Below are 23505 nucleotides of genomic sequence, written 5' to 3' on the forward strand. Positions count from 1 at the left end.
TCCTACTGTGACCACCTCACTGCAGAAATAACCCAGCAGTGGTTATTATGGTCCCCTGGGGACCACACAACTTCATTTCATCCCCTGTGCAGCTGCAGGATTTTTTTTTATCTTGTAAGAACTGGTGTAACTGAGTTGTAAATCAGTGCATGGCCCATGAAATGTGTCAGACAGTCTGCTGAGCTCTCAGCAGAGAACACCTCCTTCTGCCAGCTTCCCCAGAGATCCTGCACACGTCTGCACCCAGGAACTGCCTTCCTCACTGCTCACCTCCCCACTCCCTGAGAGCAGCACGGCCAGGAGAAAAGTGTCTGAGCATCCTGTCTAATTAAAATGTAGGTAAGGAGAAGGCACTCGTGTATTTATGGCAGAACCTTGTTGGAATTAAGCCCCTCTGCTGGAAATGGAGTTCAGCCGAGACAAAAGGAAAGTCCTCCTGAAGTAGAGGCATAAAATTGAGGACGATTAATCAACCCTGCCCTTTTTAAACATGTGCCCAAGACCATCAGTGATGAGAAATGTCAAGGCCCAGTGCTAATGTCCAACCCCAAAATACAATAACTCCAGCAGCATGCAGGGGCATTCATTCCACACTGACTCAGATGGCAAGCTGCCACCTCCTGAATCATTCATACCACTTCCTGCAGCTCCTAGGTGGTCCTTGGAGGTATCCCCGTGCAATATGGATTGCTGGATTTATGACAGCCCACTGGTTTACAGCTCCAAGCAGTAACGCTACAAACAACCCTTTTGTCTGGAAACACTGAAAAATTAATCGCCTCAAAGACACACACTATTGGGTCTAATTAGTCCAAAGAGTTGCTTTTTAGGGGTAGTGGTGGGAGGAAAGACTGAAATGACCAGAATTATACTTCCCTGGTTTATTCTGGTAAACGAATGGAGTCTTAAATAAAAAGCAATACAAATAAATAAATAGTAAATAAATAATAATAAAAGATCACATAAATACTAAATAATAAAATAAAGATATCACATAAGTACTAAAAATAAAATAAAAACATAACATCACATAAAAAATAAATAATAAAATAAAAATATTAATAATAAAACTGACTAAACACTAATTAAAAATTATATAAAATAATAAATGAATAATTAAAAAATTAAAGTCTATAAAATAAACATTTGAAGTATAAATAAATAAATAGATAGATAGATAAATAAATAAATAAATAAATAAGCATTAAAATCCCCGGAGCGATCGCAACAAACGCAGCAACACCGTGCCGACGGACGCGACGCCGAGGATGCGACCCCATCACCGAGCGGCCGCGGGAGACCCGCAGCGCCCGACGCTCGCCGCTGTTCTTCAGCCGTTCCTGGAGCGATCGCGGCAGCACCGACCCAAACGCGCCCAGACCTCCCCCGGAACCGGTGCCGGGCACCGCCGGGCACCGCGATGCTCGCCCCCCTCCCGCGGCCCCGCCCGCCGCCCGCCCCCATCGCGGCGCTGCCCGGGCGGAGCGGCCGCGCCCCGGGCCGGGCCGGGGGCGGAGCGGGGCCGCGCCGGGCGCTATTTGGGCCATGTGACGGCCCGGCCCCGCTTGCCGCGCCTGGCGCCGGGAGGAGCGGGCGCTGCGGCTCGGCCTCCCCGCCGCGCCGGGGGCAGCGAGCGGCGGGGCCGCTGCCATGGTCCGCGGGGCAGCCCGGGCACGGTAGGAGCCGGCGGGGCCGGGCGGGGGCTCCGCGGCCTCTCCGGGCGGGCTCTCTCTGCCCGCGGTCCGTGCCGGGCTGGGGCGAGGCCGGGCTTTGGAGCGGCGGGGCTGTGTGGGAGCGGGGGTTGCTCCATCCCGGGTAGCTCGGGGGTCCCGGGGCGCTGGGGATAACGGGGCGCCCGCCGCTCCGGCAGCGCCCGGGCCCGCGGCAGCCCCGGCGCTTGGGCTGGCGGGGATGCCGCGGGGTGGGTAGGTGGGTGGGTGGCTGCCAGAGCCCGGCTGGCGTGGCCCGTGCGCGGGTTTGGAAAGCAAACAGTGATAATGTCGGTTCAGATGTCTCCGAGCCGTTAAGGAAGCGGGGTTGTTTGTTCAGTGTCTGTGGTTACGGCGGTGGTCTCTGGAGCGCACCTTACAAGGGCTGATTAATACGTCTCTTTTCTCGCTGTATAAACCTGCGCTAGTACAGCGGGGACTTATATAACCCTGTATCTGAAGGACCCAGGCTGTTGTTACGAGAAGAGGTCGGTCTTGCCGTGGCCTCCTGCTGAAGTGTGCCATGTGTTCTCCTTATCCCTTGCGTGAAGTGGGCAGCCGGGGTGGCTGATGGCTGGTGGTGGCCGTGCAGGATTTAAAACCTGTAAATCGTCCGAGCCACGGCACAAGATAAGGAAGTTTGCAAAATGATTGTAAAAATGGGAGCTGCTACCTTGGAGAAAGATCAGCTCTTTTTTTTCTCCGATAGCAATGTAGGATAAATCTGTGAGCCTTTTTTCCCCGGAGTAATCTGTGCTTTTCCCGCCCCTCTAACATCTTATTTCTGTGCTAGTGGCTTGCAGTAAGAGAGACCTGGCTGTAAGAAGGATGGGTCCAGCCTACAAGGATGGATATTTCTGTTCTGGGTTGATAAGGGAACTAACTACTGGGAATGTGATGGAGCTGTGCTACTGTTTACAAAGTGAATGGTGATGCTGAGAAGCACTGAAGTGGAGGAGCTTTTTCCCTGACCAACCAGAGGGAACTGCCCTGTCTCCTCCCTGCTCTGTCACTGTGCCTGGCCACTGGATCTCTCGTGGCTCTCAGTAGTTGTGATGATGGATGCATAAAGCAGCAATTTACTCTTCTCCCTGCTTAAAGGCAAGGAATGAACTCCAGCAGTGTATTCCTCAGGGGGGCATCAGGTTGTTGCAGTACATCGGCAGAAGGCTTTTGCAGCCTCTCTCCTCTGCTTTAGAGGTTACTGAAGTGCACTATAATGTGGTTTGGAGCTTGTTTGTAAACTTGTGTTGGATACTTCTGAGACTGGGGCTTGTGTTCCAGGAACTGGCTAGCTGATACGTGCTGCATTTGTGTGGAGTCACTTCAGTGCTGCTGGATTGGAGACTGTGCTCTGCTTGTTGCTCTCCTGTGTCTGGGTTGTTGTTTTTTTTTTTTCTTCCCTGGCCCCTATTTCCTTTCCTCAGAAAAAGTGAAAGCAGTCTGCAAGGGTTGCTTGTCTTGTCAAGTCTGTCTTATGAGGGCTAATTAAGAGTTCATTAAGTTACTGGAATTAAAAATCTGTAGCTGGTGAGCCAGTCATGACACTATGCCAGGGTTTGTGACTGAGTGTAGACTGTGCTGACAGATAATGTTCCAAGTCACAATGTATTTTTTGAAGAACATAAGATGTGGAAGGGAGCATGTGCTGTGCTTGTCTGAGGTTTGTCTCTCAGTCACATTTTGTGGTGTCACAATGCACTGGATTTGGCACCTGATAGATTCAAAGAGGCCAATGCAAGCGGTGCTTATAATTTTGGGCTTCAGTGTACATGTACTGACTGAGTCTGGAGTCACTGAGGGCTTGTGTTGACAAGGAGTGAGGATTAACTGGTGTTGGCAGGGAGTATCAATGAGATGATCTCAGCTGGGCTGTGCTTATCTTCATGTCCTGGGGAAGGAGACTTGCACATGTATTAACTAGTAGAGTAGTGTTGCATTATAGCAGTGGGGAAACAGCTGGCTAGACCTGCATGACTTAGCCTAACAAGCTGTGTTTTGGTATGAATTCCCCAAACCTGGTGTGTGTGGCGGGCTGTGGAGGTGCTGCCCTGCTCCTTTGTATTTACAGGTGTGTGTGATGTATCTTGTACCCACGGCTTAACTCGCCAAGTCACAAGTCAGACACTGGCTGCTTTCAGACAAAGCCATGTGATGCCTGCAGAATGAAAGTGAGTAAGTGTCTGTTACCAAACTGCAGTCACTGGGTTGCTTTGCTGGTGGCCACTGCAGAATGGGCTCATGTCAAGGTGTTGACTCACTTCCAGTTACTACACTGCTCTGGGCAACAAAAAAAAATGTTCCCTTGAGTTGCTCCATGTGAGTAACTGCTACAGCTGCCACTGTTTCTATCAATAATTGCTGGAGGGAAGAGCACAGTTGTCCTTAGCAAAGAGGGGGCATGTGCTACAGGTGATGGCCAAACACTCTCTGCTGAGTGTGAGAAAATACAGCTTAAAAATACTACTAACCAAGCACATGGTGGGGAGAATGTGCCACTGTCAACTGTGTTTTCCCAGAGACTACCAAAGCATCAATTCCCTGTTAACTCTGTTGTGCTCTGCCCTCAAAGGTAATGCTTTGGAAACTCCTGGGATAAAGTAAATTGGCCTTTTGCATTGGTCAAAAAACTCTCTTCCAGACTAAGGAGTGTTCTTATATGGCAAATATGAGAGTCCTCATTCTGGGTGCTAATTGGGTATGGGAACTGCTTTCCTCTGTAGCTGTGGGGTGGGACAAACTGCCTCAACTCTGTAGCTTTTAAGAGAAGGAAATCCAGCAGACTGTCCCTGGTAGAATAGATTTGGTGTGAGCTGGATCTGTGTTGAGGTCCACCTCCAGTGTGTAAAGGCAGTGAGTAAGGAACTGCCAGAGCAGTCAGCTGAACTGTGAATAATGACCTAGTCTGGAGCTGAAATTGAGGAAACCTTAAACTGTCCCAGTCCAAGGGACTGTCTGTGCAGGAGTCCTTTCTCTAGAAACGGCACAGAAGGAAGGACAATTTCATTGCATGTTAATTGTACACTTGAGTTCTGGACCTGGACCAGTGGGATGAGCAGATGCAAGTGCTGGATGATGAGATGGGTGCTTGGTGCTGTCTCATGAGTGCTGGGGACAGTTCTTTGTCACGTGGTGTCATACCTGGGATTGGCATTACGGTCCAGAGCTCTCCAGGCCAGCTGGTGCTTGTGACAATGTGACAGTGCCCCAGGGAGCATGGTTTGGGGGGATGGGTGTAGGGCCACAGGCCAGGGACAGCTGTGGGCTAATCCTTTCTAGACATCTGACTTGATGGGTGGCCTTGCTTCTGTCACTCGACCCTGCACTGGGGTTTTCAAGCAGGGAGAAAATAAAGCTAATGCTGCTCTTGTCTGATTGGGATGGGTATTAATACCAGTTTTATTTAGAGGCCTCTACCACGTGACTTGTTCTGGCAGGGGGTAGAAAAGGTGGGAAGTGTCTTTATCTGTCCACAATGTGGAAGTGCCATGGGGGCTTGGCATGGCGTCAACTATCTAGTGTTTCACTCCTGTGGTCAATGTCTTGTCATCCTCCCTTCTGGTTTTGTTGTACTTAAGCAGCATTGAAGATCAGTTTCAAAGGTTTCTGGATTAGCATCTCTTTCTGATCTTAATAGAGAAACAGCCACCTGCCTTTGCCTTAGCTTTTTTTTTTCCTGAAGCATCTTGTCCACTGACATTTCCTTGTCTTATGGCTCTGCTGGTTTGTTCTCTTCCAGAACATGTAAAGACAGACTCAAAGCTGAAGCAGTGCTGCTACTGTATGATAGTGAGGCTTTTAACCTGCAAAAGCTTTCCCTGGAAAGAGGAAGCTTTTTAAGGGGAGGAGGAAGAAGTGCGGGGCTTTCTCTTTGGGAAGAAAGCTTTTTGCTTTAAAAAAAACCCCAACAAAGTAACAACAACCACCACCATCTGCCTGATTTCAAAGGGAGAGCAACAACTTTTGACTTGGGAGCTTTTGGGGCAGAAGGTGGTGATGCCTGAATGGCGTTACCAAACATGGGCTTTTTCTTTTAGCCTGGGAGGGGAATTTGATGAAGCTCGTAAGTCGGAGCAGCTGTGTAGATGTTAGTTTGAAACTGCTTTCTTTGGAGGGCTGGTATGTTATCAAGTCAGGAATCTGTCCTGAGGAGATCCCAGATGGGGCCTTGACACCATAAATGTACAAAGGCACTCGGTTGCACAAAAACTGCAGAAACAACTTAGTTCTAAAGAACGTGAGCCACGGATGGTAAACAGCCAAGAAAAGCAAGTGAGGGGTAAGGCCAAGCCGTTCTCGACATGAGAAGGCTACATTGGTCTCAGATGTTTAGGAATTCTTAGTTAAAACTTCTGCAGACTTCCCCATGGATAAATTCTGGTTTGAATGGCCTCTTGTAAATTAAGCTCTACTTAATGTAGAGATGTGAAAAATGCCTGGATTCCAACTGCAGTGTTTGGAGGTTTGAAGTGAGCCCTGGAGTTTGCCAAAGTGCAGTTCTTGCCTAGACACCCTAATTCATTGTCGTGTGGTGCCTCGGGATCCCTGGGTCTGTAATGCAGCCTGGTGAGCTGTGCTGCAGGGAAAGCAGCATTGCTTCTCACTGAGGAGAGAATGATGACTCTCAGTGCTTCCAAACAGTAGCCTTTGGTCCTTACTGTGGAGGAGCTGGGACACTGGGTGTGAGGGATGGATGGGGTTGTGCTGTGTTGCCAGCAGTTCTGCATGGAGATGGTTTCTTTTGATATGCTATTTTAAGGCTAAACAAATCATGTTATTGAATGTGGAGAAAGAGGGGGGGATTGCTTTGCCCCATACTAATTCCAGACCATCAGGGACTCGAAGTTTCAAGAGGTGCCCATGGAAAGAAATACCTAAAACTTTGTGGACCAGCTGGTAAGGGGTAAGCTGAACTGGGAGAATTAGTGACTGTGTCCTAGTTCCTGTAAACTGTTGAACAGCTGCAGAAGAAACCTGTTGACCCTTGTGCTGAGAAGAGGTTTTGAGCCTCTGTGAATCCAGAAAGTACCTGGCTTGATGCCTGTGGCAGGAAATGTAGTTGCTTGGACTTTGTGTTCTGGGGTTCTGTGATAGGCAGGAGCTGCTGCGGGCTGTGCTGTCACCCTGCAGCCTCGCTGTCAAGGTTCTGCACTGCTGCCTTCAGCACTTGGCTTCCTTGCCTGATGGCCCACACAGTTTTCTCACAGTCAATGCTCTGGGGTTCTCCATGTGGCATGTTGGGCACTTCCAGCTGGAACACAGCGGAGCTGGGGGTGGGAGTGAATCAAACTGATGAACGCGTTTCATCTTCTGTGAGCCAGGGCACTGCTTTCCACTGCCTCTTACCTCACAGTGTTCTTGGAGTGCTGTGTGTCCCTCTTGCAGCAAGGATCAGACAGGCAGTTGTAAGTGGTTTCAGCCTCAGACTCGACTCTGGTGTTGATTCAGGCCCATGCATCTCTTAGATCTTGCTAGCACAGCTTAGTTTGCAGCCTGAGAGGGGAAGGGCAGAAGGGCTGCACACATGGCACTGATTCCAGCAGGATATTGCTGGAAGGTTAGGTATGTGGCACGAGGGCTTGCCAATGTACAGCTGCTGTGCAGAAGTTAAAAAAGGGGCAGCTAATCTGCTCTGAAGTGGCTGTGAGCTTGGGTAATGGTGAAAATTCAGGGAGTGAAGGCAGACCAGCACTGTAGTGCTGCTGGTTTTCCAGGTTGTGGGTTTGACCTGCTGTATGGTGGGATGGGGAGAAGAAGAAAGGGCTGTGTGTGTGTCTTGGGTTTATTAATGTGTCTGTTTCAGTGGCTGAGGTTCATCCTGGAACTTGGATATTGCAGTTCCTTCTTAATGGTTGCCTTAGTTAATTGACCTTGAGATGATCTACTCAAGGACCAACAAGCTGCTAAATGGTTTAACTTTTTTAACTCTGTGTTTGCAAGAAGCAGCTTTTGAAGGAGCTGAGAGCTTTCCTGGAGGGTTCACTCTCCGTGTTCCCCAGCTGCATCTTTCCTGTTCCACTGAGGTGTTTCTGACCCTCTGGGTATGTCAAGTGGCAGTAGGACGTGAGATTGTTGAAGGGGAGGGTCACATGTGCCCACAGTGCCCACGCAGGTCCAAATCTGCACTTCTGGCATGAATGACAATAACGTTAAATCCGAGGCTTTATTTGGGTAATCCCATAAAGCCTGGTGTGAGTGTGGACACCGAACTGGATTTGCAAGAGGCACAGCTTTGTGTGTCAACACCCCAAGTGGGAGGGGACACCTGATGAGATTTGCCTGGAAGGAGCAATCGCCCACATCTGCAGCCAGGCTGTGATTGTGCAAGTGCCCTCCTGCTTGCTCCAGAGCAGTGCTGTGAGACTGGGGAACCCTGCCAAGCGTGCTGTGTCACTCCAGGGTGGCAGAGATGCCCAGATGTTTGCCTACAAGGAGCTCCAGTAAATCTGCTGCTTTACTGAGAAGAGAATCCTTGCTGCCAGGTGTACTCAAACACTAACTTGCAGTATGTATTTTTTCCTATAAGGACTTTCTGCTGTCCGTATTTTCTCCAGAAAGGAGTTTGCCTCATGAGGTGCCTTCAGTCTTTGTGCCTTGATGCAGGGAAGCGGTTGCAAGTGCATGTGGCAGCACATTATCAGTGGGGGTCAGCAGAACTTCCATGGACTGCACATTGCCCCTGGGCCATGTGCAGCATCCCCTGACTAAGCTCAGTAGGCAGCAGCAGGTTTGGGCTTTAGGCCAGAGGTGTGGCAAGGCCTCTGGTGTGCATCGAGGAACATCCAAGAGCAAAGTGAGACACGGGGCTTATCCTCAGCTGGGCTGTGTTTTGTGGGATAAGTGCAGCAACACTTGGGTGTTAAAATGGAGAAGAAGGACGGCTTTTAACGGTTTTGCGGTTTTTGGTAAGAAACAAGAGAGGAATGGCTCTCAGAGCTTGAAGTGGAGGAGATTTCTTGATGCAGGTAGGACCGTGGTTGGTGCTGGGGAGCAGTGTGCTGTAGAGTAGGACTGCTGGCAAATCCCCCTGTGTATTTAAGATAGGAGAATGGGTTTTGAGCTCATGGTCATTAAGGTGGAGGGGAAGGATAGAGTGATGTAACCAGTACTTGTTCAGTGGCATGTGCTCTTATGTTGTTTGGATTAGGCTGTCTTCAAACTTTCCAACAATGCCAACCAATCCTCTGTCTAGAGTGTTTTTGAAAGAATCCTTGGCCTCATGGGAATCTCCATTTCAAGGTGCCAAACAGCACAGCAGAAGGCATGTCAGTGGTTTTACTGCTGAGGAGGCTTTTATGCCAACACAAGGTCCAGTGTACTCTTAAATCTTGTTTTGGCATACCTGAGACACCCACAGAATGAGTTTGTCACAGAAATGGTGTCTGACCCAGGGCTGTGGTGCCAAAGAGGTGTCAGTCCTGTCCTTGGCACAAAGCAGGCAGAGCAGATGGCCCAGCAGGTGGCAGGGTGGCAGCAACGACAAAGTGACTTTGCAGGACGTTCAGCAAACCCTCTTGTGCTTACAAGTCTGATGGAAGAGCTGGACAGTCCAATTAAGACTTGCCTAGATGCATTTATCCAGGGTGAATAGCTCCATAGCCAGCATTTTCAAGTCTAGGAGTTGGGATTATCTGTAGGGTGGTTTCAGTTTATGCTTTCATTGAATATTAGTAGTGTAATGGATTGATTGAAATAAAACTGCGAGGTAAGTTTATTCTGGTGGGAGGGCTTTTTGGGGGAGGAAAACACTGTTGGATGTGGTGGCTTTGTTTGATGTCCCAGGCACTAGATATTCTGGACAGTTTACATCTCTTCCATGTTTGGGAGGTTGTGGTGCACTCAGTGGTGGGTGGCAGTGGCTTTCTCATTACTCTCAAACTGATGTTTGCACACAGCAAGTCTTGGCAAAGCCATCCAACCTTCTCAGAAGGAGTAAGGACTTCAGCAGAAGCCAAAAAAGAGTTGCACATACTTGGACTGAGACTGCCCAGCCCTAGAAAAGTCAGAAGCCCAGATTCTGAGGACAGCAGCTAACATAACTGGCTTACATCTCTACAGTTCTCGATAACTAAACTCTGAAAACACAAGGCAGCTGCTCCTTTCTGCTTCTTCCTAAGTGCACTGAGTGTGTTTTGCTTAAGAGCAGATCTCTTGACTGTTTCTGCAAGGCTTCCTCATCTCTGTGTTTTTTTAAAGCCCTATTAATGTGTTTCAAACTTGGTTTCCTAATTGGAAACTTTCCATTGATGTCACGGGAGCTTTCTGCGGCCCACCTCAAATATCTTGGTTCACCAGGAATTAAGTGACTGGACAAATGTTTATGTTAAACACTTATTTAGAAGGTATGTGGACTTATGAGGACCTGTGATGGCTGTGGTATGTTGGGAGGATGTCTTGGCTGTACAGTTCTTGTCTTGCCTTTGAACTCTCGAAGTCCTGGCAGCTGTTTAATGCCTAGATAAGGACTCAGGCTTGCTCCCAGCTCCTGAACGTGTTCCATCCCTGACTGTTGAGCTGGTTCTTGTCTCTTACATTGGAGAGCTTTTTGAGTGGGTAACCTTCATGGAAAGGACCCAGATGGCAGAGTCTGGAATAGTCACATCAGAGGGCCGTTGGCTTAATTACAGGTGTGGAATTTTGTTGTTTTAGAGAGGAAACCCACAGTTTAGTCTGCTGAGGAGCCCTAGGGAGGGAAGGAAGAACATGGAAGTTCTTCAGACTCTGCTTACTCAGGCTTCTGTGGCAGTGTCAGGGCATTTGGAAGGTGGAAACAGGAGGAATAAAAACCACCATGGCATTCCATGTCACCACCAAACAGACCTCAGACACCGAGTAGAGGCTGTTTCTTTCCTTCCCTGCAGGACATTGTGCTCTGAGGTGCAGCTTCATATTGGCACCTGGGAGGTGAGGAAGCCACTTTAAATATCACTCGATTTCCAGAGTTCAAGCTAGTGAAACTGGTGCTTAGGAATGAATTTCTGAGTGTCCCACTACCACTAAGGGGCAAATTTCACCCCTTGCCACTCGAACCAGTAGTGAAGCTACTGAACGATGCTGTAGTGCATGTCTTGGTCATGTTTTTTTTGGCAAAAACATTTGTTCTGTATTACCACAACTGCTATTTCCAGGAAAAAGTTGCTCTGGGATATCTGGCTACCTTACAGTGCAGATGTCCTCTGAAGGCAGCATGTGCATTCTTGCAGCCACAGTTTGTATAATGTGTTTTTTATCCACTTCATTTTGGTGCTTTCCAGTCTGATTTGTCTCGTTGTGCTTTTACAGGGATACAATTGCAGGCAGGCTAGAAAGGCTTTCTCAAAACTGCTGTTATGTGAAGCCTTTTGCTGGATGATGTCAGGAGCCAGCCAAAGCTTTTGGTCACCCTGCCTGTCTCAAACCACCCCAGCAATTTCCAGGGACCCTTTCAGGTAATGGGGAAAGCAAAACATTGCATCATGCTGGGACTGTACCCAGCTGCTGGATTCGTGGAGATGTGCAGTGCCTCTTCCTAATTATGGTGTGTCCCGGGTCAATTATATTTAAACACAGAGTCCAACCGTATCATTAAACTTTTTTTGGCTAATGACAAGTCAGAAATCCAGTGAAGCATCATCCCAGAATGCTCTGCTCTGGGGAGTTGCTGAGTGTGTTCCAGTAAAGCTGGCAGCGGGAGATGTCTCTTGTGCAATCCGTCTGCCAGGAATATCCCCTTAGTTCAGCACTTTGGGAGCTGCTGTGCGGTGATGCCTCGTTGCTGGTGCGTGTTCCTGGACGTGGAGGGCTCGCCTTGCTGAGCACCCTGGTGGAGTGGTTTGCTGAATGTTGACAAATGTCTCGGCACTGGTCTGTTCCGTGTTTATCCAGCTCTTTCTTTGGGTTTTCGCTTCATATATCCAGTGTTTGAGTTACACAGCTCCTGGCAGCTGCCTCAGGAATGAGAGGTGAGCACATCTTTCTAGAGACTGGCGATGGGCTGGGTCAGGCAGAGTGCACTGTGTTGGTTTCTTGTTCCTTGATAGTTCCAAGCAGTTTAAAAGGTTACATAAAGTGGCTTTCTCTACCTGCTGTTGAGTGGAAGGATGGGAATCCTTCGCCATCCCCATCAGAAATTACAATTCTGACTTGATTCTCTGCAAAGAACGGACTGTAGCAGGCAGGCAAGAAAGGTCAGTGCTGTTTTCCATTCTCTACTGGCTGGATTGCAAAGCCATTTGTGCCCAGACATTCTGGAGGTGTTCTGCCATGGTGTGACTCTGCTTCCTTTTTTGCTAAGGGAGATCCCTAGGAAATGGCTTTTCCTATGGAGACTTGAAGGGGGGGGAAGAAGGAATTGGAAGCTAAAGGGGAGATATTGTGGAATTAAACAAGCCAAGGTGCTCGATGACCCTGGTATAGCAAGCTAGGATTTGTCTGGACACTTCACCTCAACTGGCTGCTGCATCAGTTGGAGAACAGAAATTGCATCTCCTGTCTGTGTTGTTGGATTTGGAAAGGGTTTTTCCACAGCTTTTGTTATGTTTAAGGGTGCTTGTTGTTCCCGGATTAAACTTGAATAGAAAACATAAGGCTGCTGCCAGCTTTCTGTCACAGACACCTTTTATCTTGCATTCATCTCTTCCAAGCAGATGCTGCTTTCATTTCTTCTACTTTTTTGCTACAAGAGTGATTAGCAGCCCTTTGATGCAGGGGAAGAAACTGTATTTCAAAGCAAAGCACCTCCTTAACTTTGATAACAAAACTGTTGTTTTTATCTGGAAGGTAATTCTGTGTTCCTTTGAAACAAACCTGAGGGCTGGGAGCTCCTGAACCCTTCTTGCTCTGAGTGAAGGTGCAGATCCTTCCCTGGGGGCTCAGTGACTGTGCTGTTTGGGTGGGAGGTGTGGATGAAGCTGAGCTGCTCGTGGTGAGGATGTTCCTGGGGCAGAGGGTGGCAGATGCTGGTGCACAGTGTCTCTGCAGGTGTTTTCCTTCCAGCTGGCTGTGAGCTGCAGCGTGTGGCTGATGGTGTCAAAAGTGCCAACCACACAGCTCAAGGTGGGGCACGGCAGGAGGAAGGAGCTGAGGGGAACGGGAGCCTGCAGACACTGCGCTGTGGTGGTGAAGCAATCTGTATCCTCCAGCCAGGCAGAATTGTTTTTTCCAATCCACCCTGCCCTCCCAAGCCTTCCTGCCTTCAAAGGCTTGTGCTGAGCGTGAGGTTCATGTCAGCATCCAGCTTCTGGCTTTCATCTTTTCCACTTGAAGAGATAAGCCCTGCTCCTGTGAGGTGTAATACTTCCGAAAGGGTGGTGTGGGGATTGTTTCCCAGGGGGATGTTGAAGTGTTCCTGTCCTCATAGGGAGAACAACTGGTTGATAAGACTGAGCCACAGCATTGCTCGTGTGGCAGGTGACTTTGAGGAATGAAGCATTCCCAAACTTCGGCTGTGGCTGGCTTGGCTGGTGGTCAGGGCATGGAAGAGAAGGTGTTGTCAGCATTTAGCATGTCACAAGAATTATGTGACGCAGCAGAGGCACGTTGGATGTGCAGATCACGGGTCCAAGATCTCATTTGAGAGTTGGGGCTGAGGAAAATACCTACTGAAACTACCAGACTCAGTGAGGGAGACCATGCAAGGCTGCTTTGCACATAGGCAGGTGCTGGAGGCACTGAAGAGTCTGACAGGCTTGCAGGTAAGGAAACCTAAACTTGACTTCAAGAACCTGTCACAATTGTGTGATGAGCTCCTGCTTTAGGTACATGTACAGGGGTGTTGACTTTTGTAAACATCCTTTTGTTAAGTGAAGAGAATGGTTTCCTAAACAGTGTGGGGGGGAAAAAAATCACTTCCTCAGTGACTCAGCTGTCTCCTCTTGTGAGGTTTTTGTCCTCAGTGGTGACACCCTCAGTCTCCAAAGACTTCAGGACAGGAAAGACCTGAATCTGTGGTTTAAACTGTGAAAGATCTACTGGGTCTTCATACACAGTCCTGTTTTTTCAACACCTAAGAAGCCCAGGATGAAGAGATCTGGGTCAATAGTGTAGAGGAGTGCTGAGTTTTTTCCATGTGGCAAGGTAAGACAAAAGGGCACGTGAACTGGATGTCTTTGTGTTGCTTAGAGTAAATGACTGTGCAGGATGAAGGCACTAACAGCTGGTGCAAAGGGACTGAACTGCATTCCCTTGTCTAGGATTTGTTTGACCTGAGCATTAACACAAAACTCAACCTGAAACTGGAATGACTGGAACAGGGAAGAAGATGTGTAACTGTAAGTATAAGGAGGAGTCGTGTCACCATACTTTGGAACAGTTGCCCACGGTTTGTTTTTGAAGGTTTACAAGAGTAAACTGGTGAGCTAGAAAACAAAATTTGCCTTGGACCATCCTGCCCAAGGCCTTAGCAGCTGTGCTGTCCACCTTCCTGACTCCCTGCTTGGCATTCACTAAAACAAGGTATAAAACTACAGTTCTTGCACTGCAGACCTTCTAGGCTGGGCACTTGGTTTGACTGTTGGGTGTCAGCCCCTCTTTAAAGAGGGACATGACTGTTGTGATAGGTCACAGGAGCACAACTAACTTTATCTCTTGACCTGGTGGTGAAAGGGTGGAAGGAAATGTACTGTGCAGGCTGAGGCAGCTGCTGGTGATGAGGGGCTGCACACCCAGTGTTTGGGCTGGTGGATAGAGCTTGAGGGGAAAGTTGTGCTTGTTACACTGATTTTTTTTCTGCTTGAAGCTCTGCAGGGATTGGGTTGTGCTGTAGCACTGGTTATATGTAGGAAAGCAGCAGCTATGCAGAGCTCTTTGGCTGCATTCAGCCCCGGGCTTATGGAATGAATTTTCTCAAGTCTCGTGATTCCACTGTCGTAGTGTCTGATCAGGTGGAAAAGACTCAGTCAGGAAGCTCATTAGCTCCTGCCTGAGGGACTTGTTTCCTCCCTGAAAAATAGCAGCAGGCATGCCTGGCTGGCTGGGAATCTCTCTGCATCCATCCTCCTGTCTGTGTGGTGGGCTGGCTGTGACAGGAGAGGTCAATGCAGTGACTAAACACAGACTGTAAGAGGGAGGATGAAAGGGATGAACTTGGATGGAGCACGATGGTTGAAAGCAAGGAAGAGGATGCCAGCTGAGTTGCTGGGGATGCAAATGTAAATAAACTGTAAAAGTGGAGGAGGAAAAAAAAAATCTAACCTTTGCTTCCTTAAATGTCAGGGACAAAAGGAGGGTTTTTGTGAGGAGGAACTGAGGAGTGTTCTGCTGGGCATCAAGGATGCTGGGGCTTGGAACCTCCTCCTCAGGAACGGGCAGTTTGTGGGCATCCTCCTGTTGTTCACCTTGCTCTCTTGCTCTCCCCAAGGATGAGAAGTGTGCAACGCTCTGATTGCTCTGCAGAGTGTGTTCTCCTGCCCTCTGTGGCAGGTTGGTAGTGGTATTGCTGCCCTTCTCCACGGGGGAAATGCAGACCCAGGGAAGGGATGTGCCCAAGCTTGCCAGGCTGAGTGGCAGTGAAGCAGGGAGGGAGCACAACTTCACTTCTGCACCACGAGGCCCTGATTTTGGTGAATGTGCTGCCCTGTCCTCTGACTCAGAACAGCATCCAGTCTGTGGTCCTGTAAATGCTCTGCTTGGAGGGAGCAGAGGCCCTGTTGCAACTGGGCCAGGAATTATCTGTTTCTAGTACATGGCCCAGATTTCAATTACGCTTTTTCCAGAGTGATGAGCAGCACCAGACACACTTGCACAACTTCCCCTCTGGCAGAGATGTATTTGATGTAGATACATGTGCTGAAGCTGCAGACACAATAAACGTATTTGAGGGTAACAGGCTGAGTAATCTGGTGCTTGGCAGCTGCTCTGTTGTGGGGATTTTTGCTTTACTGTTAGCAGTGTTTGTGACATCTTCAAATGAAAAGAGGAAGGAGACAGTAGCTGAGCAACCTTAATATTAAAATAGCTCAAACTACAAGTGGTTTTCCTGACAGAAGGAATCCTGCTGAATTCAGTGTGTCTCCTGACAGAGTATACTGTGTTGCTTTGAGGAGCAGGGATTGATATCCTCACAATCTGCTGTGTGCTTTTAATTTTCAAGGCATCTGTTTGAGAAAATGCTGCTCTGCAGGTCTGTAATACCCAGATCAGTGATTTGAGTACAGTAAGGGCTCAGTTCACATTCTCATGCAGGTACTGGTACTTGGGTTGTGCTAGGTGGCTTCTTCCAGCTCTTGCTGGGCTCCCTGTGTTCATGGAGGTGTTGTGATTGCCTCACTGGAAGCAGCAGAACAGCTATCCTGGGAACTAAACCAGCACTTCCAGCAGTTGGGATGCCATGGTTTTACTCTTCAGCTGAAATGGAGGCTGACCTGCCACGAGGTGGGAGAAGACAGCACAGGAGGCAGCTGGAAAGTCTCTTTGCTCTGCCCTGCTGTCAGCTAGGAAGGAGACAGAAGGGGAGTTTTGGTAGGTGACTGCTGAGAACATGGATTTCTTCTAATGCAGCTGCTGCCAGCATGAAACCACAGTGATTCATGGACTGTTTTTTAGGGGAAAGCAGTGCTTTGTTACCAAACCCTTTGTCCTGATGGCTTGTGGTGTTGGCCAATCTCGCAGTCGTAGCCAAAAAAGTGCTTTTGATACAGGAGTGGAAACTGTGCAGAGGTAGAAACATCAAACTTTGTTCTTTCCACCCACTGCTCCCCTCCTTATCTCCTGATTGTCAGACAAAACTAATGAATCCAGAATGAGGGGTGGACAGTGGGCAGTGTAGGCTGCAAATTAATAAGCAGGGAAATAATGAAAAGCAGGGAGTTCTTGTGCAAGAGGGTGGCTTGTTACGGATTATGTGGGGTTCTTTAATGCAAATAGTTCTGAACATAAACACTATTTAAAATTTATGGTGGCTTAATTGCAGAGGAAATGCCTTTCTAAATGCAGCCTATCAAATGGCTCCAGTGCTGGAGGGAAGGAGGGAAAAACCTTAGGCAAGCATGGCAGCTTGGCCAGGTCTTTTGAGGGCTGCTTGGTTATAAAATTGGGGGGGGTGGGTATCTGTAATGTAACTGTAATTTGTAATCTGCCAAGCAGAGATTTCAACCTCATGGGGTCGTGAGGCTTCCTCTGGAAGCAGTGCTTGTTTACTTGCAGAGTCTTGATAAAACGTAGAAAAATCAGTTGAAGGTGGTTGGACAGGTACAAAGGTGTAAGAAAGGGGAACTTCTGGACATGTGGAGAAAAGGCTGCGCGTGACCCTTCTCCTTACTACCTAAGTGACTTATTTCCTGTGGCACTTAGTCTGGAGGCATCTCTTGAGTGCGTGTAATGAAATTGGAACTGTGAAAACACTGTGCCTTTTGCAGGTGAGCTTTGCAGTTGGTGTATCTGTGCTGGCCCAGCTGTTTTTTCTCCTTGGAATACGCTCCCCCAAGACACCAGAGCTCTTTTCTTCTGATGGCAAAGACTGCACTGAAGCAACCTGGGAGCAGCCTCTCATAGTTGTATCAAACAGTCCTCATTTCAGTACAAACAAACTGCATCCCCCAAAAATGGATCCTTGACATAAGCAGCGAGGAAAAGCATCACCTGTCTGATGGATCTAGCCTAGAAATGGTACCAGGAGCTAAAAAAATGCCTCTGCCAAATGTGACCAGTGAGATGAGAACTTGGTAAGAGGGAGGTACATCTTACCTGGTCTGCAGGATATTTGGGCTGGTGCTGCTGTGTTCCCTAAATGTCTGCAATTCACTGTGTGTCTGGGTAACTTGGGATCCCCAGGTAAATGGTTACCCTGAGAGGTGACCTGACTGACACCTGACAATCAGCCTTCTGGCACCAGGTGTGATTTGGATGCTGAATTCTACCTGGAACCCAAGCTCATCAAGTCAGCCTTCTAGGTAGCAGCTGCCTGTAAATGCTTGCTGGAATACAGAGTTTAAAGTTGCTTCTGGAAAACAGCACTTCACCAGTTGGCTACAAGCAGATATTCTAGACCAGCAGGAAGTTGGAGAGGAGCAAAGGGGAGAGGTGTAGGGAAGGTCAGTGCTGCAGCTGCAGATGTGGGACATGGGAAGGGACTCTGGCTCAATTTCTCAGTGCTTAGCTGAGATGCAGAGCTGTCAGTTCGATGTGGGATGGTAAACTCAGGGTCCTATCCTGCCTGATGGGGGGGGAAAGCTTTAGTTGCTGGATTTCTGGCCTGTTCATCAGCTCCTACTCAGTGTGGGTACTTCACCATGGCTTCTCTCAGGCCATGGCCAGTTTAGCAGCCATTCTTGTGCTGTGTAATGCTGCTGTTGAGGATGTGTGTTCAGGGCAAACTTCTGTTGTACAAGCACAGCAAACTGCTTAATTCCTTTTAACATCTGTGTGTTCCACTACCAGTAAATGAACCGTTTCTAGCCAGTCTTATTGTCCTGACTTGCTTTGTGAAGGCCACAGACCATGAGTAAGTGTGGAAAGGAAGTGGACACACCAGACAGGATAAGAAGCAACTGTGCTGCTGGTAATGCAGTGGTAATTGTTTAACCTGCACAGCTTCCTAGTGCTGCTGTCCTCAGAATACCCAGGACAAAGTGTCCCCAAGGTAGTGCTGGAAAAGGTACAAAAGAGCTGCTTTAGAGTACTGGGCTAAGTGGGTTGACCATAAGGAGCTCAACTAACAGTGCTTCATGCCAAGAACAGAATGGCTGCAGGCAAATGGCTGCAATCTGCCTCTGAGAAGCTATTTTAAAGAGTCTTGGTTTGTGCCTGGTCTCTAACACGCAGCTGACATTCATGAGCTGCCTTACACAGAGCTGTAAAGAGCCTAATGACCTTTACAACATCCCCTGAACTTCCTCAGTGAGGAAAACCAGCCTGAGTTGGCTTTTTTTTTTTTTCATTGAAAGGGCTACCTTAGTTTCTCTGAACCAAAATTGCCATTTATAATTATCCTTCAATAGAAGATCTCAGGCAGGAACTTGGGGAACTCCTTTTGTCTGGGTTGCTTCCATCATTACAGGTGCTTTGCAAAGTAACCTCTCCTGGTTTTTAGTGGTGTTTTCTGCTAGGTTATGCAGCACTGCAGTTAGCAGGAACTGCCTGGGTAGGTGGACAGGTGGAAATTTGCTTAAGGTGGTTTTTAGTAAGTGGCTTAGTTGAGGATGGGTCACGGTTGTTACTTCAGGTTTTAGTTGACTCAGATGTGCTCCTGTGAGTAACTTCAGTGCTTTGCTTTGGAGAACCAGACACTAGAGAAATGGTGTAAAAGGGCATCTCTTGCCTTCAGCATGGCAAAAATAGCTAGAGAACTTCAGCAGAAAGTGTCTGAATCATCCCAAGGAGAGGAAGGATGGAGAGCTGGGTTCACACAGACAAGCTGATTCTCGGTGGTTGCAAGTCCTAGCAGTGCTGAATGATGACATGCTCTTGGCTTCCACGGGCAGAAGCCTTTTCTGGTGTGTCTGGAGGTGGACTGGCTGCCTCATGTACGGCACAGCAGAGCCCTTGGTACCTGCTCAGTAGGTGAATAAGGCTGTTTGCTCAGCAAGGTGGTTGTTAGCTTTGTAATCCGGGCAAGTCGAGCATTGCCAAACCAAAGTGACTTGTTCTCCCCATCCCTGCCGTATCTCGAGCACAGTAACTTGTCAGGGGCCTCTTACTCTGCTGCAGGATTTTCCTGTGTGCTGTTTGCTGGGACATGGGCCACCTTTTTCTTCATTCTTGCTCGCCCAACCTGCCATGACCTCAGCTTCACTTTCCTGCAGAGGCCACTCAGCCCTGCCAGCACCTCAACCTGCCCAGCCCAACTGCTCCTGCTCCTCAGGAGGTGGGGCTGGGAAGTTGCCCCTGTGGCAACTTTCTCCACGTGGGGCAAGGCAGCAGTGAGGCTGCCAAAGCCAGTGCTGTGCAACAAGGGTTGCCTGCCCAGTCGTGATCTCAGCAAACTTGCAACACTCAAAGGCGCTCGAACCGTGGTGTTGGGGCAGTGGTTCCTGTCATCTGTCCTGTAGCTGCTTGGGCTCTGCCAACTCAGCACTGGAAAACTTCTTCAGCAGCATAGGTGAGCTTTTTTTCCCAAGGTTTAATCAGTGTTTAATGCGGTTAAGAGGTGTTGTAGCACTGCTGATGCAGCTTGGCTTCTGTGATACAGAAGGTCTGCATGATCGAGGGATGTGTTCTCAGCCCCATCCAGGGAGGAAGGGGAAATCCCTTTCTTTCTAAGGAAGGGTCTCTGTGGGCTCTTTCTGGCATGCTAGTTGTGCACATATCTTACCTTCTGGTCAGCAAACCAGCAGTGGTGTGGTTTGTTGGCTTGCAGGATGAACATTCAACCCAAGAAAATGAACCAGGTTTACTTCATGCTTTTCTAGTAAAATCATAGGAACATGAGCGAAACCACAGTGGGGTTTTTTTTGGTCTCATTTGTTAGTACTGTCTGGGATCCTTTAGTTCAACTTCTAAAGCTGTAAGCAAGTAAATCACCATGGGTAGAATATCTTTTCTCCTGAGGTGTGTTCCAGGCTGGAAATCTTTAGGGTAGGGCTCTGATTCATTGCCTGTAGAGCACCCAGAGCCTGTTAGGTGTTTAAAGGTCTGGCCTCTTATCTGTAGAAGTACACTTAATTAATATTATGTGGAGGAAATAAAGCCACAGTAAACTGACTTGAATAAACAGACTTAAAGTAAGACTGGATCAGGAATCAAGGAGCTTAAGACCCTTCAAGTGTTCTTGTTATTGATGCTCCAGACAGGTGTCTGTAGGTGTTGAGCTGCAGAGCAAGGGAGGAGCCGTGAGGAGCCTTGGGTTTTCTGAGCTGAAAAGAGAAGTTGGACACCAGCTCTGCTCTGTCATATACAATATTTTCCTCGAAGACTTGTGTTCTCCTTATCCAACAGCAGGGACTTTGCCTTGCATTGAGATGTCTTTCTGTCTCCTGCCTTGATCTATTTTCAGCAAGCAGTTGTTTTGAAATCTGGCATATCTTTCTTGTATGGCAAATTGCCTGCTTGCTCCTAGCAGCGGGATCGAGGGGAGGTCTAATTCTCACTGAAAACAGCAGGGAATGCTTTTCTCTAAGACACTCTTATAATTTCATTCCAAAGCTTTTAAGCCCAGAAGGTTAACAATAGAACTGAAAAAAAGCATGGGAGCAGAACTGAGCATCATGGGGGGATGAGCTTGTGTTTTGTGAAGCCTAGCAGAGTTACAGCAAGCCTGAGCTGTTGATAAGAGAGATAAAAGCACTTTCAGTGTTTAGATTTGTACTTAAACCTGTAACAGTTCAAAGGCTTTGAAGCAGCCCATTCCCTCGCATATCTTCTCATTTATGGCTGTCTGTGTCTCGTATCAGGCTGCCCAGGGCATTAATCCATTAATTTAAGAGGATAAGCTCTTCTGTATCTCTCGTGCTGGAGGAAAGTGCCTGTATTGTCTTGTGCATGAAGAGGCTTTTCCTTTTAAAAAATTAGGGTGTAATTGTGCTTCCTGACTGCAGGGCAAGGTGCCACCCTGCAGTTCCAGACCAGGGTAGTGCCAGGAGCGGCAGCAGAGCCAGCTGTGAGCAGGAGTTACTGCCTTGCCCTAATGAGGAGCCATGTTGCACTTAAATCTTGGCACATGGTGCTCAGTGTCTGACCTGCTCTCACTCTAATCAACCCCTTTGTTCCATCCCTTTTCCTTTCTTTCCTCCTTTCCCTTTGTTCTGGCCATTGTCTTTCATCTGGTGTTAACAGTCTGCCTGGGAAAGAGTCGTAACTAATGGAAGTGATGAGTGGTGCTTGTGTGCAGAAAAGCTGCTTCCCCTGCAGAGCCAAGCAGGCAGTGGAGGGTGTCCTGTCCCCTTCTGTGCTTCAGAGGTCCCTGCTGTCTTTCACTGGGGTGATTCCCTTTCTGGTGCATCGGCCTTGAGAGAAATACGATGAAGCTTGTGTTGGCAAAAGGCAAAAAGTCATGATGAACGAGGCATTGTTTTGCTAATGAAGAGCACAATTGTATTCTCTTGCTTCTCTGGAGTGTTTTGTGCTTCGAAGAGCTCTGCACCAAGTACTCCTGCAGTCTGGCAGTCTGCTTTGTTTTGGTTCTTGCTTCCTATGCTGTGTTCTCACATGCACTGCACAGGAAGTCTCTGCCTCTCCTCCTTCTGCCAATGTTTTGTTCCTTTATCCTAATCAAAATTCCAGCAGCAGAATTTGCCTATGGACTTCCATGTGTACTTTAGGCAGTCCCTTGCTGGGACAGCCTCTGCCCTTATGCCACAGGCCTGGGGAATGGCAGGTTGGTTCACCTGGTGCTTTCTGTAGAGCACCACATGTTCTGTGTAGAACACCTCATTGTTCAGCAGCCTGATGGTTTTTATCCCAGCCTGAGCTGGGATGCACTGAAATCATTGCTTTGGGTCAGCATTAATGTGCCTTTCCCAGGGAAGCTCAGCTGATGTCTGCTTTGGCTCCTTCCTGGCATCCCTTGCTTTTTGATTTTGCTGTTCCTAAAGGCTTACAGAGCAAAGGGAGCCTGTGCCCTCAGGGGCTGGAAGTGCCTGTGAGTCATGGAAACACGTGGGCCCAAGCACGAGCTGTGGGGCACAACTAAATGGTGTGCTGGGGAGGGTGATGCAGTGGCATCCAGGCACTGCCATCCTTCTGATTTTGCTGTTACTTGCTTATCTTCAGCTGTTGACCAGCTGGCTCACCCAGTTTCAGGATTTGTTTTGATGTTGGGGATGGTATTTATTGAAGTTGCAGGATGTCTTGGTTATCTTAGCAGCTGATAACATGATTAGACCCAGTTTAAATGGCATCTTCTCTCTCTCTCAGTGCCAAACATCTGAGGTTCCTGGATAGTCTGAAATAGCTGTGCTGCAGCCTGTGTGTTGGGGGTGACTTCTAAAGAACCTCAGGCCTTTTCTTCTCCCATCCTTGAAAAAAAAAGGAGGGAAGGAAAGGAAAAGTCTTGTCTCTTGTTACTTAGGAATTATGAGATTTAGCTTACTGTTCCAATGACATACCTTGGATTACTGGTAAAAACCTGTAGGGAAGCTGCTGAATTGAACATACATGAGCCTTCAACATACATGAGCCTCCCCTGTCACCTTCTAGCTGAAGCCTTGCTGCTGATGTCCAGTAATCTTATTTTTAAACCAGATCTGATTCATGCTCTTATTTTCTATGCCAGATGAGGTCCTTGGTTGTGAGTAAGTGTTGTGACTGTAGCTGGCAGGAGTGCTGCATGATTGCCTCACTTCAGGAAATGTTAAAATAACACTTTTTTTTCTTAGAAAGCTAGTTTGCTCCCCTCCCACTTCTAATTCTCCTAATAGCTGCCCCCAGTTTGGCAGCTGCCTTACAGAGGGTTGTTTGTGTTGCTGAGTGAGAGCAGAGACACTTCAGTGGATGCAGTGCTGGAGGAGAGGTACACAAAGTGAGCTAGTATCTCTAGCCAAGCTGGCTTAAACGTTTTAGAGGTTTCTCTGAAATCTGGAAGGCAAACTGCTAAACTGTGAGAAGAATCTTGCTCCTCCCCCTGGACTCTGCGACTGAAGTGGGGATTTTTTTCCCTCTTGGAGAGGAGCAGCTGCCCCAGCCGAAGCTGCTCATTTGAGACGAACCACACAGCAGGTTTATCTGCTCCCTGGCTGCAGTGCCTCAGTGGGGCTGAGAGCACCAGGAGCTGCTGGAATGAGTGTCCCCCAAGGACGGACCCTGCAGGTTTTGTCTGCTGTTTCAGACTTGCAGTCAGGCCTCCAAGGTACTCGGCAAAGCTTCAGTGGGGTTGAAGAGAGTTATCTCCTCAACCTTCTGTCAGTGGCTGCTCTGTGCTTTGCCAGGCTATCCGTGGAACCCTTCC

At 48.3% G+C, this 23505-nt stretch overlaps 1 protein-coding gene across 3 annotated transcripts in view; it reads left to right on the forward strand.

Moving 5' to 3' along the window:
- The first annotated feature begins 1536 nt into the window (after positions 1–1536).
- The window catches only part of SPSB1 (splA/ryanodine receptor domain and SOCS box containing 1), a 28498-nt gene continuing 6529 nt past the window's right edge, over positions 1537–23505 (forward strand). Inside the window, exon 1 of one of the 3 annotated variants that reach the window (XM_050322288.1) lies at positions 1537–1676. The gene's annotated coding sequence lies outside the window, so the exon portion shown is untranslated. Of the gene's footprint in view, positions 1677–1940; positions 23407–23505 lie in introns of those variants that run through there. The other 2 variants (XM_050322286.1, XM_050322287.1) reach the window with 2 other exon arrangements.

The sequence above is a fragment of the Myiozetetes cayanensis genome, unplaced genomic scaffold (genome assembly GCF_022539395.1).
Source record: "Myiozetetes cayanensis isolate MyiCay16 unplaced genomic scaffold, myiCay2020 scf28, whole genome shotgun sequence".
In the NCBI taxonomy this organism is placed as follows: domain Eukaryota; kingdom Metazoa; phylum Chordata; class Aves; order Passeriformes; family Tyrannidae; genus Myiozetetes; species Myiozetetes cayanensis.